The sequence below is a fragment of the Schistocerca serialis genome, chromosome 1 (genome assembly GCF_023864345.2).
Source record: "Schistocerca serialis cubense isolate TAMUIC-IGC-003099 chromosome 1, iqSchSeri2.2, whole genome shotgun sequence".
In the NCBI taxonomy this organism is placed as follows: Eukaryota; Metazoa; Arthropoda; class Insecta; order Orthoptera; family Acrididae; genus Schistocerca; species Schistocerca serialis.
This window is the reverse complement of record NC_064638.1, coordinates 1,040,898,902-1,040,913,204: the sequence shown is the minus strand read 5'-3', so window position 1 is coordinate 1,040,913,204 and position 14,303 is coordinate 1,040,898,902. Positions and strand designations below refer to the sequence as shown.

At 43.2% G+C, this 14,303-nt stretch overlaps 1 protein-coding gene across 6 annotated transcripts in view; it reads right to left on the bottom strand.

Moving 5' to 3' along the window:
- LOC126414581 (parathyroid hormone/parathyroid hormone-related peptide receptor-like) overlaps positions 1–14,303 on the bottom strand; it is a 776,049-nt gene that overhangs the window by 113,691 nt on the left and 648,055 nt on the right. The window contains exon 1 of one of the 6 annotated variants that reach the window (XM_050083360.1): positions 598–689. The exons of the other annotated variants lie outside the window; for them this stretch is intronic. The gene's annotated coding sequence lies outside the window, so the exon portion shown is untranslated. Of the gene's footprint in view, positions 1–597; positions 690–14,303 lie in introns of those variants that run through there. 6 annotated transcript variants of the gene reach the window in all.

Genomic DNA, 14,303 nt, shown 5'->3' with positions numbered 1-14,303 from the left:
ACGAACTGATTATGACACAAAACTCACTGATTTAGCACAGAATTCGATGATTTAAACGTAAAATTCGTTGACTTTAAGAAGACACTGAGTGAATCCCATGTATAATTCATACTTCTCACAACGAAATTCGTTAATTTGGAGTCAAAGCTATGCAGAGTCTATGAAAAATTCGCTAATTTATATACAGTTCATTGATTTCGGCCCTATTTGACTCGTAAATGTAGTAAGATGAGAATGACTATATACTTGGGGATTCCTCCTGTCTTCGCCAAACAAGAATGTTTTGATATTATTGAAGTGTAAAGTTTGATCAACAAATGCTACATTGCTCCCTTCGCTTGCTCTACTAATTATACCATCCATCTAAAACGAGTAAAGGCTAATTTCTATCACACTGGAGCCTACCTACATGAAAAATCTGTGTTAGTTACAGAAGTATCAACAATGTGTGTAGCGGTTTTGTACAGCTAATTCAGAATCTATATGCATTTACGGTACGAATCTACAATTACTACTATTATTGCCACTATTATACTACCATTACACTTAGCTGGGAATCTATTTCTAATCTATGGTATGAAACTGAAACTACCTTACCACATGCACCAGAATGACCACAAATCTCTTTGAACCTTTATGAGCACGTTATCCTTTGCGACTACTGTACTGGAGTTAAAAGCATCTAGAGTTTCCTCGTGTTCTGCTATCTGTGTTCCCCTCCACGAAATACATTTTGCTGATGACCCATTCTCCGAATCTTCGAGGTTACTCTGCAATCAATCGAGTGACTGAACACATAGCAGCTGTCGAACTGTAATCTTAAATTTATAAACATGTTGTGTCATATACCAAGAACTTGGGTCAAGCAGAATCACATTCTTGATAATGACGCCACGCTAGTTAATGATTATTCTAGAATTGTGTGGATGAAGAAGCTGTTGTATGAGACATCACACTTTTTAAATGATTAATGGAAAATCTCATATAAAGATGTGAAACAAATACTAACAAATAGACAGAGGAGCTGGCCAGTACTTACCTCAGCTTAGTACAGCCGATAGATGCACAAAACAGAACAGAAAATTTACGTATTCCAGCTTTCGGAACTTTGTTCCTTCGTCAGGGAGGAGAGAGGCGAAAAAGGGGGAAGGAGGGAAAGTGGATTCAGTTACTCAAAACCCAGGTTATGAAGCAACAGGGGGAAGGTAAACAGGGAGGGTAGCAAAGATGGAGGCATGGGTGTCAGAGGGAAGCCAAAGATATTCTACTGTAAGTACTGTGCCAGCTTCAAACCAAAGAGGAAGCATACAAAAGTAAAGAGGTATATAGTACAAAGATAAACACAATTATGTAGGACGAAAAGATGCGCGAGCGGTTAAAGAGGAAAGGGAAACAGGAGAAGACTGAAGAGTAAATGGGAGTGAGGTTGGTTAACGTAGGTTCAGTCCAGGGGGATGGCGGGATGAAACGAAGTGTTGCAGTACAAGTTCCCATCTCCGCAGTTCCGAGGGACTGGTGTTTGGTGGGAGAAACCAAATGGCACGTACGGTGTAGCAAGTTCCTAAGTCCCTAGAATTATGCTGGAGGGCATGCTCTGCTACTGGGTATTGGACATCTCCTAGGCGGACATTTCGTCTGTGCCTGTTCATGCGCTCAGCCAGTTTAGTTGACGTCACATCAATGTAAAAGGCTGTGCAGGTATGTCAGCTGATAAATGACATGTGTTGTTTCACATGTGGCCCTTCCTTGAATTGTGTATGTTTTACCAGTAGCAGGGCTGGAGTAGGTGGTTGTGGGGGGATGCATGGGGCAGGTTTTGCAGCGGGGTCAGTTACAGGGGTAGGAACCGCTGGGTAGAGAAGGTGGTCTGGGAATATTGTAGGGTTTGACAAGGATGTTACAGAGTATAGGGGGGCGACGAAAGGCAACTATGGGTAGTGTGGAGAGAATATTGTCAAGGGATGATCTCATTTCAGTGCTTGACTTGGGAAAGTCGTATCCCTGGCGGAGTAATTTGTTGATGCATTCGATGCCAGGATAGAATTGGGTAACAAGGGGGATGCTTCTGTGTGATCTGCGGGTACGAACATTGTTGTTGGACGGGGAGGACAAACAGATCTCGCGAGCAATACATTCCTCCATGTCCAACAACAATCTTCCTACCCCTAGACCACACAGAAGCATCCCCCTTGTCGCCCAATACTATTCTGGCCTCGAACACATCAACAAATGACTCCGCCGGGGATACGACTTTCTCAAGCCCTGATATGAGATCATCCCTTGACAATATTCTCCCCACACCACCCACAGTTGCCTGTCGTCGCCCCCCTAACCTCTGTAACATCCTTGTCAAACCCTACAATATTCCCAGACCACCTTCTCTACCCATCGGTTCCTACCCCTGTAACTGACCCCGCTGCAAAACCTGCCCCATGAATCCCCCCACGACCACCCACTCCAGCCCCACTAGTGGTAAAACATACACAATTCAAGGCAGGGCCACATGTGAGACAACACATGTCATTTATCAGCTGACATGCCTGCACTGGACAGCCTTTTACATTGGTACGATGAAAACTATACTGGATGAGCGCATGAACGGGCACAGACGAACTGTCCGTCTAGGAGATGTCCAATACCCAGTAGCAGAGCATGCCCTCCAGCATAATTCTAGGGACTTTGGAACCTGCTACACCGTACGTGCCATTTGGCCTCTTCCCACCCAACACCAGTCCCTCGGAACTGCGGAGATGGGAACATGCACTGCAACACATCGTTTCAACCCGCCATCCCCCTGGACTGAACCTACGTTAACCAACCTCACTCCCATTTACTCTTCAGTCTTCTCCTCTTTCTCTTTCCTCTTTAGCCATTCATGCATCTTTTCGTCCTCCAAAGTTGTTTTTATCTTTAAACTATATACCTCTTTACTTCTGCATGCGTCCTCTTTGGTTTGAAGCTGGCACAGTACTTACAGTAGAATATCGTTGGCTTTCCTCTGACACCCATGCCTCCATCTTTGCTACCCTCCCTGTTTACCTTCCCCCTGTTGCCTCATAACTTTGGTTGTGAGTAACTGAATCCACTTTCCCTTCTTCCCCCTTTTTCCCCTCTCTCCTTCCTGACGAAGGAACAAAGTTCCGAAAGCTAGGATACATAAATTTTCTGTTCTGTTTTGTGTATCTATCAGCTGTACTGAGCTGAGGTAAGTACTGGCCAGCCTCTCTATCTCTTTGTTAGTATTTGTTTCAAATCGCACTTTTTGTCTTTCTGGAGAACTTTCACTGCAAACACATTAACAACCTCTATATCACTACAGTTCTTTCTGAGTCTACACCGTGCAGTGTGTACTTGGCCAAATGGTGGCCCTAGTCGTGCTGAGCAGCTGGGGGCTGGCCTCTGGCAGAGGCACGTTGAGTTTGCGCAGCCATCTGGAGTGGGCCAGGCGACACACCAGTAAGTAATATAAAAGCGTGTATTAATGGACAAGAGCCGATGTTCAAGAGTTCCGCGCTCGTTTCCCATCAAGTAGGAGAATAAGTTAGTCTGGCGTCTATCAGTGTCAGTAGTTTTTTCATCTGGAAATGTCTCACACATGAAAGCTATCGGCCACTACTCTCGTAATATGTTACTCTCTTTTGTAACTTACATTTTCAATGTTGCTGTTGGTAGTGATTCATCATATAACTTTGTATAAATGTGATTAGTTCTCAAATGTGCTTAATACTTCTCTGTAAGTTCTTGTTTTGAAGCACCTGTGGAGACTGGCTATTGTCTAAACTAGCTTGTTTAATAGCTGTCACCTAACCCAAACATTATTTTTTGTGGGGAATTTTATAGTAATAGGAACAATTCTTAGTGAAAGTCCTCTAAGAGCACAAATGTGCCTCTGCCGATTTTGTATTTCACTGCAGAATGTATGTGTGAACCTTTAATCATTTTAAACTCCTGTAATTTTTCAATTTGGGCTTAAGAATAATGTGGTTCTTGCATTTCCACCTTTCCCCACAGTTTTATTGTTAGTCCTGTGGGCTGAGACTGCAGCTAAATGAGATTTAACATATTCGAGTTAGAAATTTGAACTATTTTGTTGGGTTTTTTAAATTTATCTGCTAGTTTTAAGTCAGCAGCGTGCTCTGTTGTGATGTACCAAATCACGGTTGCATATCACGTCAGACAGTCAAACAGCGGGTCCTGTTGTGGGCTACAGCTGATGGACTGGAATTCGACCAGGACGGCAGGGCAGGAGGGTGGGTCAGTGGCCTGTGGTTCAATGACCCCAACCCCGTTAGGCGCTGCTCCCAGACTGCTCTGTCTGTATGGAAGCTGTGTAAATAAATATGTGACCTCAGATTTCTATCGTACCGTAAACAGCAAGTGATCCTACCGTAAATAGCAAGTGACTTCTTGGGTTCTAAACATAGAGAGGCTAATGTTTTAACACGCAAGCATGATGTCAGATGCGCGTAAAAATTGTTTAAACTTTTGAAAATTCGGCTACCGTCATTTTAAAGTTAAGTTCTGCATTTAGCAAAAGTGAACTGTCAAATCGCGGGAAACCAATGATTTTGGATATTCCACCATTTTAGACTTAGGACCAGGTTCTAAACATACCGAATATGACCTGCCAACCAAGTAGTCAACTTTGATTTCATAAGGAACTGTTGTGCACAGCGGCGGTAACCATACGAAAGGAGACGCACACAGCCAACATAATGGAAAAGCATTGTGAAAATGTCTACAGATCCAGTATAAAAACAACTGAACTTATCAGTAGATAAAAGCATGGCCCAGTTCCAACTATAAGAACTATTCGCATGGCCATCACACACAAGAGACCAAATTCGTGGGACACCTCCTAATATTGTATCCGATCTCCTTGTGCCCGGCGAAGCGCGCGAACTCGGCCTGGCTTGAACTCAACATGTCACTGGAAGTCCCCCGCAGAAATATTGAGCCACGTTGCCTCTTCATCCGTCCATAATTGCCTAAGTATTGCGGTGCAGGATCTATTGCACGAACTGCCCTCTCAGTTACATCCCATAAACATTCGATGGGCGCCATGTTGGACGATCTGCATGGCCAGATCATTCGCCTGAGGTGTCCAGAATCTTCTGGAAACCAATGTTGAAGAATTGTGGCCCGGTGACATGGCGCAATTACATCCATAAAAATTTCCTCATTATTTGGGAACATGAAGTCTGTTAATGAGTGACAATGGTCTCCAAATAGCCTAACATAACCATTTCCAGTCAATGACCGTTTCAGTTTGACTAGAGGGCTCAGTCCATTGCATGTAAACACAGACCACGACATTATGGAGCCACAACCAGCTTGCACAGTGCGCTGTTGCAAATTTGGGTGCCGGCCGCGGTGGTCTAGCGGTACTGGCGCTGCAGTCCGGAACCGCGGGACTGCTACGGTCGCAGGTTCGAATCCTGCCTCGGGCATGGGTGTGTGTGGTGTCCTTAGGTTAGTTAGGTTTAAGTAGTTCTAAGTTCTAGGGGACTTATGACCTAAAATGTTGAGTACCATAGTGCTCAGAGCCATTTGAACCATTTGAACCAAATTTGGGTCCATGGCTTCGTGGCGCCTGCGTTAAATGGCTCTGAGCACTATGGGACTTAACTTATAAGGTCATCAGTCCCCTAGAACTTAGAGCTACTTAAACCTAACCAACATAAGGACAACACACACCCCCATGCCCGAGGCAGGATTCGAACCTGCGACCGTAGCGGTGGCGCAGTTCCAGACTGTAGCGCCTACAACCGCTGGGCCACCCCGGCCGGCGGCGCTTGCGTCACAGTCAAAAACTACCATCAGCTGTTACCAACAGATATCAGGATTCATCTGCCCGCTCAACTAGGGACCAACCGACACGGTCACGAACAGAGGAGAGGCTGAAGGCGATGTCACGCTGTTAGCAAAGGCATTCTCGTCGCTCGTCTGGTTCCATAGCCCATTAACGCCATAGCCGGTCTGGGTGGCCGAGAGATGTGTGTGATGTCCTTAGGTTTAGTTAGGTTTAAGTAGTTCTAAGTTCTAGGGGACTGATGACCTTAGAAGTTGAGACCCATAGTGCTCAGAGTCATACGAACCATTTGAACCATTAACGCCATATTTCGCGACAGTGCCCTTACGGATACGTTTGTCGTACTTCCCACATTGATTTCTGCTGGTATTTCACGCAGCTGTTTGTTAGCACTGAAAACTGTACACTAACGCTGCTGATCTCGGTCGTTAAGTGAAGGCCATGGGCCACTGCGTTGCCCGTGGTGACAGGTAATGCCTGAAATTAGGTGACCTCGGCACACTCTTGGCACTGTGGACCTCGGTAGGCTGAATTCCCTAACGATTTCGGAAATGGAATGTTCCATGCGTCTTGCTCCGACTACCATTCCGCGTTCAGAGTCTCTTAATTCCAGTCATGCAGCCATAATCATATCGGAAAACTTATCACATGAGTAAAAATGACAGATCCAAGAATCCAGGCGATTTTATACCTTGTGTACGGGACACTATCACATTCTGAACATGTGCGTATCGTTAGCCCATGATTTTTGTCTCCTCAGAGTAGTAGGCATTTTTGGTGGCGAAGATTCTGAGAGCCTACGCTATCCTGCTTCTTATGTTCTCTTGGCTTTGTCCGTCATGCGTTATTTTGTTAACATGGTACCAAACACTCTTCTCTTCGTCAGTTGCATAATCCCTAAATCTAATTCTACAACTGTCGCTAATCTTACCAGCCTCCACAGGTGCTTGAAAACAAGAACTTACATGGATCAGGGAAGTATCAAGCGCGAGACATTTCAAGATGAAAAAACTACCGACACTGCTAGACGCCAGATTAACTTAATCTCCTACCTCATGAGAAACGAGCACGGAACTCTTGAACTTCGGCGCTTGTCCATTAACACATGTGGCAATATTCCTTAATGATGTGTCGCCGGGGGCACTCCAGATGGCTGCGCGAACTCAACGTGGCTCGGCCAGAGGCCAACCCCCGACTGTGTAGCACGACTAGGGCCTCCATTTGGCCAAGTACACATTGCAAGATGTAAACTCAGAAAGAACTGTAGTAATAAAGCAGTTGTTAATACGTTTGCAGTGTAAGTTCTCGGGAGACAAAAGGTGTGATGTCTACTACAACAGCTTCTTCATCCACTCACTTCTAGAATAATCATTAACTATCTTGGCGTCATTATCAAGGATGTGATTCTGCTTGACCCAAGTTCTTGTTATATGACACCATATGTTTATAAATTTAAGATTACAGTTCGACATCTGCAATGTGCTCAGTCACTCGATTGATTGCAGAGTAACCTCGAAGATTCGGAGAATGAGTCATCAGCAAAATGTGTTTCCTGGAGGCTGGAGGGGAACACAGATGGCAGAACAGGAGAAAACTTTAGATGCTTTTAACTCCAATGCAGTAGTCGCAAAGGAAAACGTGCTCATAAAGATTCAAAGAGATTTGTGGTCATTCTGGTAAGATTAGATTTTACTTCTCAGCACATTCACGACTCTTTCATTTGTCCTCAGCTTGTACTTTGTGGTCGGCAGACTAATCATTCCAGCCGTCAGGCCCTTGTAATTCTTCTTCCCTTTTATAAAGGTTAGAAGAACCATCGGCTAAATTCGAAATTTTCCTTTTATATCCTTTCACCTTTAATTTTATGCAATCAAAACTTCCATTAATTTCCTTCATTAAACATGTAATGGTTGAACAATAGATGAAAACAGACTCCATCCTTAGCTTAAACCTTTTTTTTTATCAAGGATGACATAAGGAGGTCAACACCACAGGTTGTCAGAACACTCGTACTGAAGGTACTCGTATTTTTCATTTCAAACTGTTCAAATTTCGTAGTTTACATAGACTGACGCTGACGTCTAGAGATGGTGGTAGTATAACGTACACAAAGTATAAGGTGCATCGGCAGATCCGCCAATTGTACGCTGATTATTCACGTGAAGAAGTTTCCGTCGTGATTATTGTTGCAGATTTTGAAAGAGGAACGGTAGTTGGAGCTAGACGCACGGCGCATTCCACTTTGGACATCGTTATGGTATTAAATATTCCGAGATCCACAGTGTCAAGTGCGTGCCGAGAATACAAAATTTCAGGCATTACCTCTCACCATGGACATCGCAGTGGCCTGGAGCCTTCACTTTGCGACCGAGTGCAGCAGCTTTTGCGCAGAGTCGTCAGTGCTGACACAAATGCAACATTGTGTGAAATAGTCACAGGAATCAATGTGGGAAGTACGACGACAGTATCCGTTTGGACACTGGGGCGAAATTTAGTCTTAATGCGAAATAGAAGCAGGCGGCCGACGAAGATGCCTTCGCTAACAACTTGACATCGCCTGCAGCTGCTCTCCTGGGCTCGTGACCATATCGGTTGGACCCTAATCGACTGGAAAACTGTCGTCTGATCATATGAGTACCGATTTCTGTTGGTAACAGTTGAGGGTAGGGTTCGAGTGTAGCGCAGACCCCACGAAGCCATGGACCCAAGTTGTTAACAAGGGACTGTGTAAACTGGTAGTGGCTCTATAATAGAGTGGGCTGTGTTTATATGGAATGGACTGAGCCCTCGAGTCCAACTGAAACTGTCATGGACTGGAAAAAGTTACTTTCGGCTACTTAGAGACCATTTGCAACCATTCATGAACTTCATGTTCCTAAACAACAATGTAACTCAGCCGCTACAATTGTCCGCGAATGGTTTTAAGAACGTCTGGAAAAATGGGGAAAATGATTCGGACATGCCCAACATGAGTTCCCATCGAGCATTTAAGGGTCATAATCGAGAGGTCAGTTAGTGCCTAACATCCTGCATCGGCAACACTTTCGCAGTAATAATAATGGCGTGTGACGAGGGCCTCCCGTCGGGTAGACCGCTCGCCTGGTGCAAGTCTTTCGATTTGACGCCACTGCGGCGACTTGCGCGTCGATGGGGATGAAATAATGATGATTACGACAGCACAACACCCAGTCCCTGAGCGGAGAAAATCTCCGACCCAGCCGGGAATCGAACCTGGGCACTTAGGATTGACAGTCTGTCACGCTGACCACTCAGCTACCGGGGGCGGACACATTCGCACTTATGGACGGCTAATAGAGGCGATATGGGTCAGTATTTCTGCAGGGGACTTCCAACGACTTGTAGAGTCCATGGCATGGAGGAACTGCTGCACTACGCCGGGAAAAAGGAGGTCAGACACGATTTTAGGAGGTGTCCCAAGTCTTCTGTCACGTCAGTGTAGTACATAACAGGGCATAAAACTGTTTCCCCACGCAACGCTCTGATACGAATTCGAAAGCGTGGTATCAAATCTCTGCCTGTCGGGCTAAGCCATCGCCTCCTTTGCATACCACCTACACGATGTTCGTGTTCTAATGACCACGCAATAAAGTGCTGCCAATCACGTAGCACGAGGATGGTACAAGCATTTGGCGAAACTGAATATGGCTTGGTGTGTTTTCCTATTCTATCAACTTGCAAGTTATTCAGATTTGGTGGAAGACGGCCTTTGAACTTTTTCTGCTATGTAGATCTACAGAATCCACTGGTAAATTGGAAGTGGTGATCTATTTGGACATACCTGGCGAACTCCTTAGTGTATAGAATGTAGGCTATGCGAACGGTTATTCAGAACTATCCACTGAGGCGTACATTTCTCTAAACACTGTGTGTTATATTTTTTTAGGTATCCATTAACCATGATTTTACTTTATTTAAAGAGTCGACGTGTTCCATCTTGCCTAACTGACATTCCAAAAAGTTATTTATGCTTCAGTTATTCAGAGCGGGTTGCCTAGTTCCTGTTTACCGGGTTCGAGACCTGATGACAATTTATGAATGCTATTTAAACTGGTTATGTGTAATTTCTTTTGGACTCAGTTTTAATATAAGTCAGTTGTACTATTGTACTACTGTTTACCTTCAAGCCATGTGGGCGTTGTTGTTCGCTTACAGAACCTGCCTGTGTTATCACAACCTGAAGCTAAGTACGTTGGTACATTTTCTCTTGGGTGAGGTTTGCATTCTATCTAATTCCACGTTTGGCTATTTCTTCCCAATCTCGAGCTCTGTAATGAGACAACCGCACTCTATTAATGAGAGTTAAAACGGGGTTCCTCTGATTTACGTACAGGTTATATTTCACTTTGCTTCACGAGAACAGTCAATGGGCGGGAGAGCGGTGTGCTGACCACATACCCCTCCGTATCCGAATCCAGTGACGCCTAATAGCTGAGAATGACACGGCGTCCCGTCGGTACCGTTGGGCCATAAAGACCTGTTCGGACGATGTTTGTTTGTTTCACATTTTCTCGTTGCCTGTTGAGATTTTGTGTGCTTACATATGTTAACTGATGTGTTAACTAAATGTTTATGGATGCCTCACGTAGTATTCTGGAAAATTTATTAATTGAAATGTTTTTGTATCTTTTCTAGTAGCACCTGAATTAATACTGTGCTGTATTGAATTTATATTGAGAAATAACGATCTGAGTGAGGTCAAGCTCTATGTGAAACCTCAGTTTGACATATAAAATTAATATTGATCAAATTTGAAATATTAAATGTTTATTGGTGAGTTTCTTCGATTGTGATAAATAATTTCATTCATCTGAGTTTTGCAAACTTCAAATGTAAAAAATTTCATACTAATAGTTTCCACAACTTTTAATATAAAATCAGTTTATCTTTTTCTGGGTTGCGTATTAGCACTCCAAGCTCCTCCTTTGCCACCGTTTTCAACTGTATATCATAGATTGAGAGAATACCAAAAAATAAGAGAATAGATACATTTCGATGCCATGTTGCACGAGGGCAGGGTAATATGGAACATTAAAATATAATGATTAAACGATAACTGCTCAAAAACTTGCGTGGTTTGCGTACAATAAACAATTTCTATCAATCAAAACAAAATAAATTTAAAACACTGTGAGGCGGATTCAGCCAGAGTTAATACATGAAAGAGTAACTCTTTTTGCAGTCACAGAGAGAATCGTTAGTGTCCTAAAAATAGGAAGAAGAATAGCTAGAACACGTATAAATAGAAAATATCAAATTGAAGACAATGAGGAAAGTGCCAAATGAGCAAGTGTACAGGAAATTGCAGGCTACTACAGATAGTATACGTAAGAAGAGGATTTCTTTCTCTGGCCATATTATGATGATAAAATTACGAAGAAGAATTATACAGTGTATCTGGAATCTGAAGCAACAAGTTGGATGGATCAAGGAAATCAGAGAGGATACGGAAGGACTAGAAATAAGACAGGACGATCTGTAAAACAAAGCAGGAAATTTCAAAGAAACTGTAAAACAAAAACAAAAAACTCAGGTTTAAACCAAACATACACAAACGACATGAAAACCTAGTTTAGAAGATTAAGAAAGACGGAGAAAATCAGTAGGAATGAAAACGTATTGGGCAGTTGGGAAGGAACGAAACATGCATTTATTCTAGAAGATGACTAGCAAATGATTGTGAAAGACAGTGAGTGAATACATATTCAGGCTGCTCCACAGTTCATGTACACACTTCTAGAGGTTGTAGCGGGGACTTAGTAGTTCCATGTTTCCATAGGAACCCATGTTCGGAAACGTCTTCCAACGACGCTACAGGATGTCAAAGTTATAGGCCCCGCCGCTAGTAAATGCTTGTATATACAGGGAGATTCCGTGACAAGAATGATGGAGAAGGATAAGTGAATCAATTTGAAATAGGGGTCCCTCTACCGGAAAGGAACGAGTCCGAAGTTGTAAGCGACAGCCTTTCTGATACCTCCGACAGTGGAATGTATTTACTGGTACCGTTGTTGCTAAGAGTGTATGGTAGGCAACTTTCACATATGGCGGAATGTACCATGTTTACTAGACACTTTTTCTTGTCTTGATCCACAATACCACGTCTGAAAGTTGCATACGCTACACGTATTCAACAGTCGGAAGTATCAGAATGATCCTCACTTGTAGTTTTCCAGACATTCGCTTCCGAATCAGGGACCATTACCTCTAATCTTTCACCATCATCCTAGAAAATTTATGACATCATCACGGAATCGCACAGCATGTATGCAAATTTACTGGCACCAGGGCGTATAATTTTGACGCTCTGTAGCGTCGTTGAATGACATTTCCGGACACGGGATCCTATGTGAAACTTGATCTACCAGGAACCCTCTACAGGCTCTAGAAGTGTGTAACATGAATTGTGATATACGAAGTTATGCAATAAATTGCAGGGAAACTTTCAAACTGCAATATTACTTTTCTTAATTACATAATGACTAGTAACGAACAAAAGAAGTATTGAGAGGGACAGAGGCAGAGGCAGAGGCAGAGGCAGAGAGAGAGAGAGTTAGAGAGAGAGAGAGAGAGAGAGAGAGAGAGAGAGAGAGAGAGAGAGAGAGAGAGAGAGAGAGAGAGAGTGGGGGGTGGGGGTTGATATTACCTATAATTGCTATTTACAGGAAATAAAATCATTGCGTATTAGATGTTAGTTTTCAATTTGTTCCTTCACAGTATGAAATTTCAAGTTATTCACAGGTTACATATGGTCAGACAGCGCCTACTCATTTCGTTTTTAGAGAACACTACGGAAAAAAAACAGTTTGAAGAAGCAGTCTGATTGCATCTGTTGCCGGCCGGGCTGGCCGAGCGGTTCTAGGCGCTACAGTCTGGAACCGCGCGACCGCTACGGTCGCAGTTTCTAATCCTGCCTCGGGCACGGATGTGTTTGATGTCCTTAGGTTAGTTAGGTTTAAGTAGTTCTGAGTTCTAGGGGACTGATGAGCTCAGCAGTTAAGTCCCATAGTGCTCAGAGCCATTTGAACCATTTTTTTTAATCTGTTGTTTGCAGATGCTATGGTCAAAAGTTTTTATCTGCTGGCCGCGTCAAATTAGTCAAAACATGTTAGCTTCCAATATGTTGCTTCACAGGATGAAATTTCCAGTTAGTGGCAGATTACTTATCACCAACCAGTCCCATCTCATTTTGTTTTGAGAGAACGCTACGGAAAAGCCATTTCGCAGAAGTAGTCTGCTTACATCTGTTATTCACAGATAATAATAATAATAATAATAATAATAATAATGGCGTGTGGCGAGGGCCTCCCGTCGGGTAGACCGCTCGCCTGTTGCCAGTCTTTCGATTTGACGCCACTTCGGCGACTTGCGCGTCGATGGGGATGAAATGATGATGATCAGAACAACACAGCACCCAGTCCTGAGCGGAGAAAATCTCCGACCCAGCCGTGAATGGAACCCGGGCCCTTAGGATTGACAATCTGTCGCGCTGACCACTCAGCTACCGGGGGCGGACATTCACAGATGCTATCGTCAAAATATATTTTTATCATATTTCTAGGCGTTGTACCAAAATTAGCAATCTCACCAACGGAAATTTCTTAAGAGCTTCTTATAGTTTTAGTCACCGTGAGCTCTAAGTGAAAAGGAGGAAAGTATGAAATGGTTCTGTGTCCTATCCTGATGATTTAATAAACTTAAAATAATTTGGAAATAACAGATAGACTATTAAATTGGTTCTGTAGATGAAGAAAACACTTAGAAGATGAAAAAATCTACTAAAGGGATTGCCTACACTACTCTTGTCCGTCCTCTACTGGAGTATTGCTGCCCAATAAGGGTTTCTTATGAAAGAGAACTGACACAGGACATCGAAAATGTTCAAAGAAGGGCAGTTCGTTTTGTATTACCGCGAAACTGAAAACAGAGAGTCACAGATACGTTATCATAAAAACAAAGTCGTTTTTCGTTGCGGAGAGATCTTTTCACTAAATTTCAGTCTCCAGCTTCCTCCTCAGAACACAAAAGTATTTTGTTGACATCCACCTATACAGGAACAAATGATCATCGTAACAAAGTAAGAGAAATCAGGGCTCCCACGCAAAGATTTAGGTGTTCGGTTTTCCCGCGCACTGTTCAAGAGAGGAACAGTATGGAAATAATTTGAATTTTGTTTGATGAACCCTCTGTCAGGCCCTTAAATGTGAATTGTAGTGCAGTCATGTAAGTGCAGTAAGCAAATCATTAATAAAACAATAAAAATTTAAGGAAATAAGTTTGAAAAGTCCGCATATTTTGTTATTATGGCACCTTAACTGTCGAACAAATACAACATGAAGATTGGCAAAAAGGGTTGCTACAACTGAACGTCCTTTTAATGATACAAGACGGCTAGTGAAAAAGTCGTATAGCATAGGAAAGCAAACAGCAGTTTTTCAAGAGGTTCACATGGTCCCATATGGCTCTGGCAGCC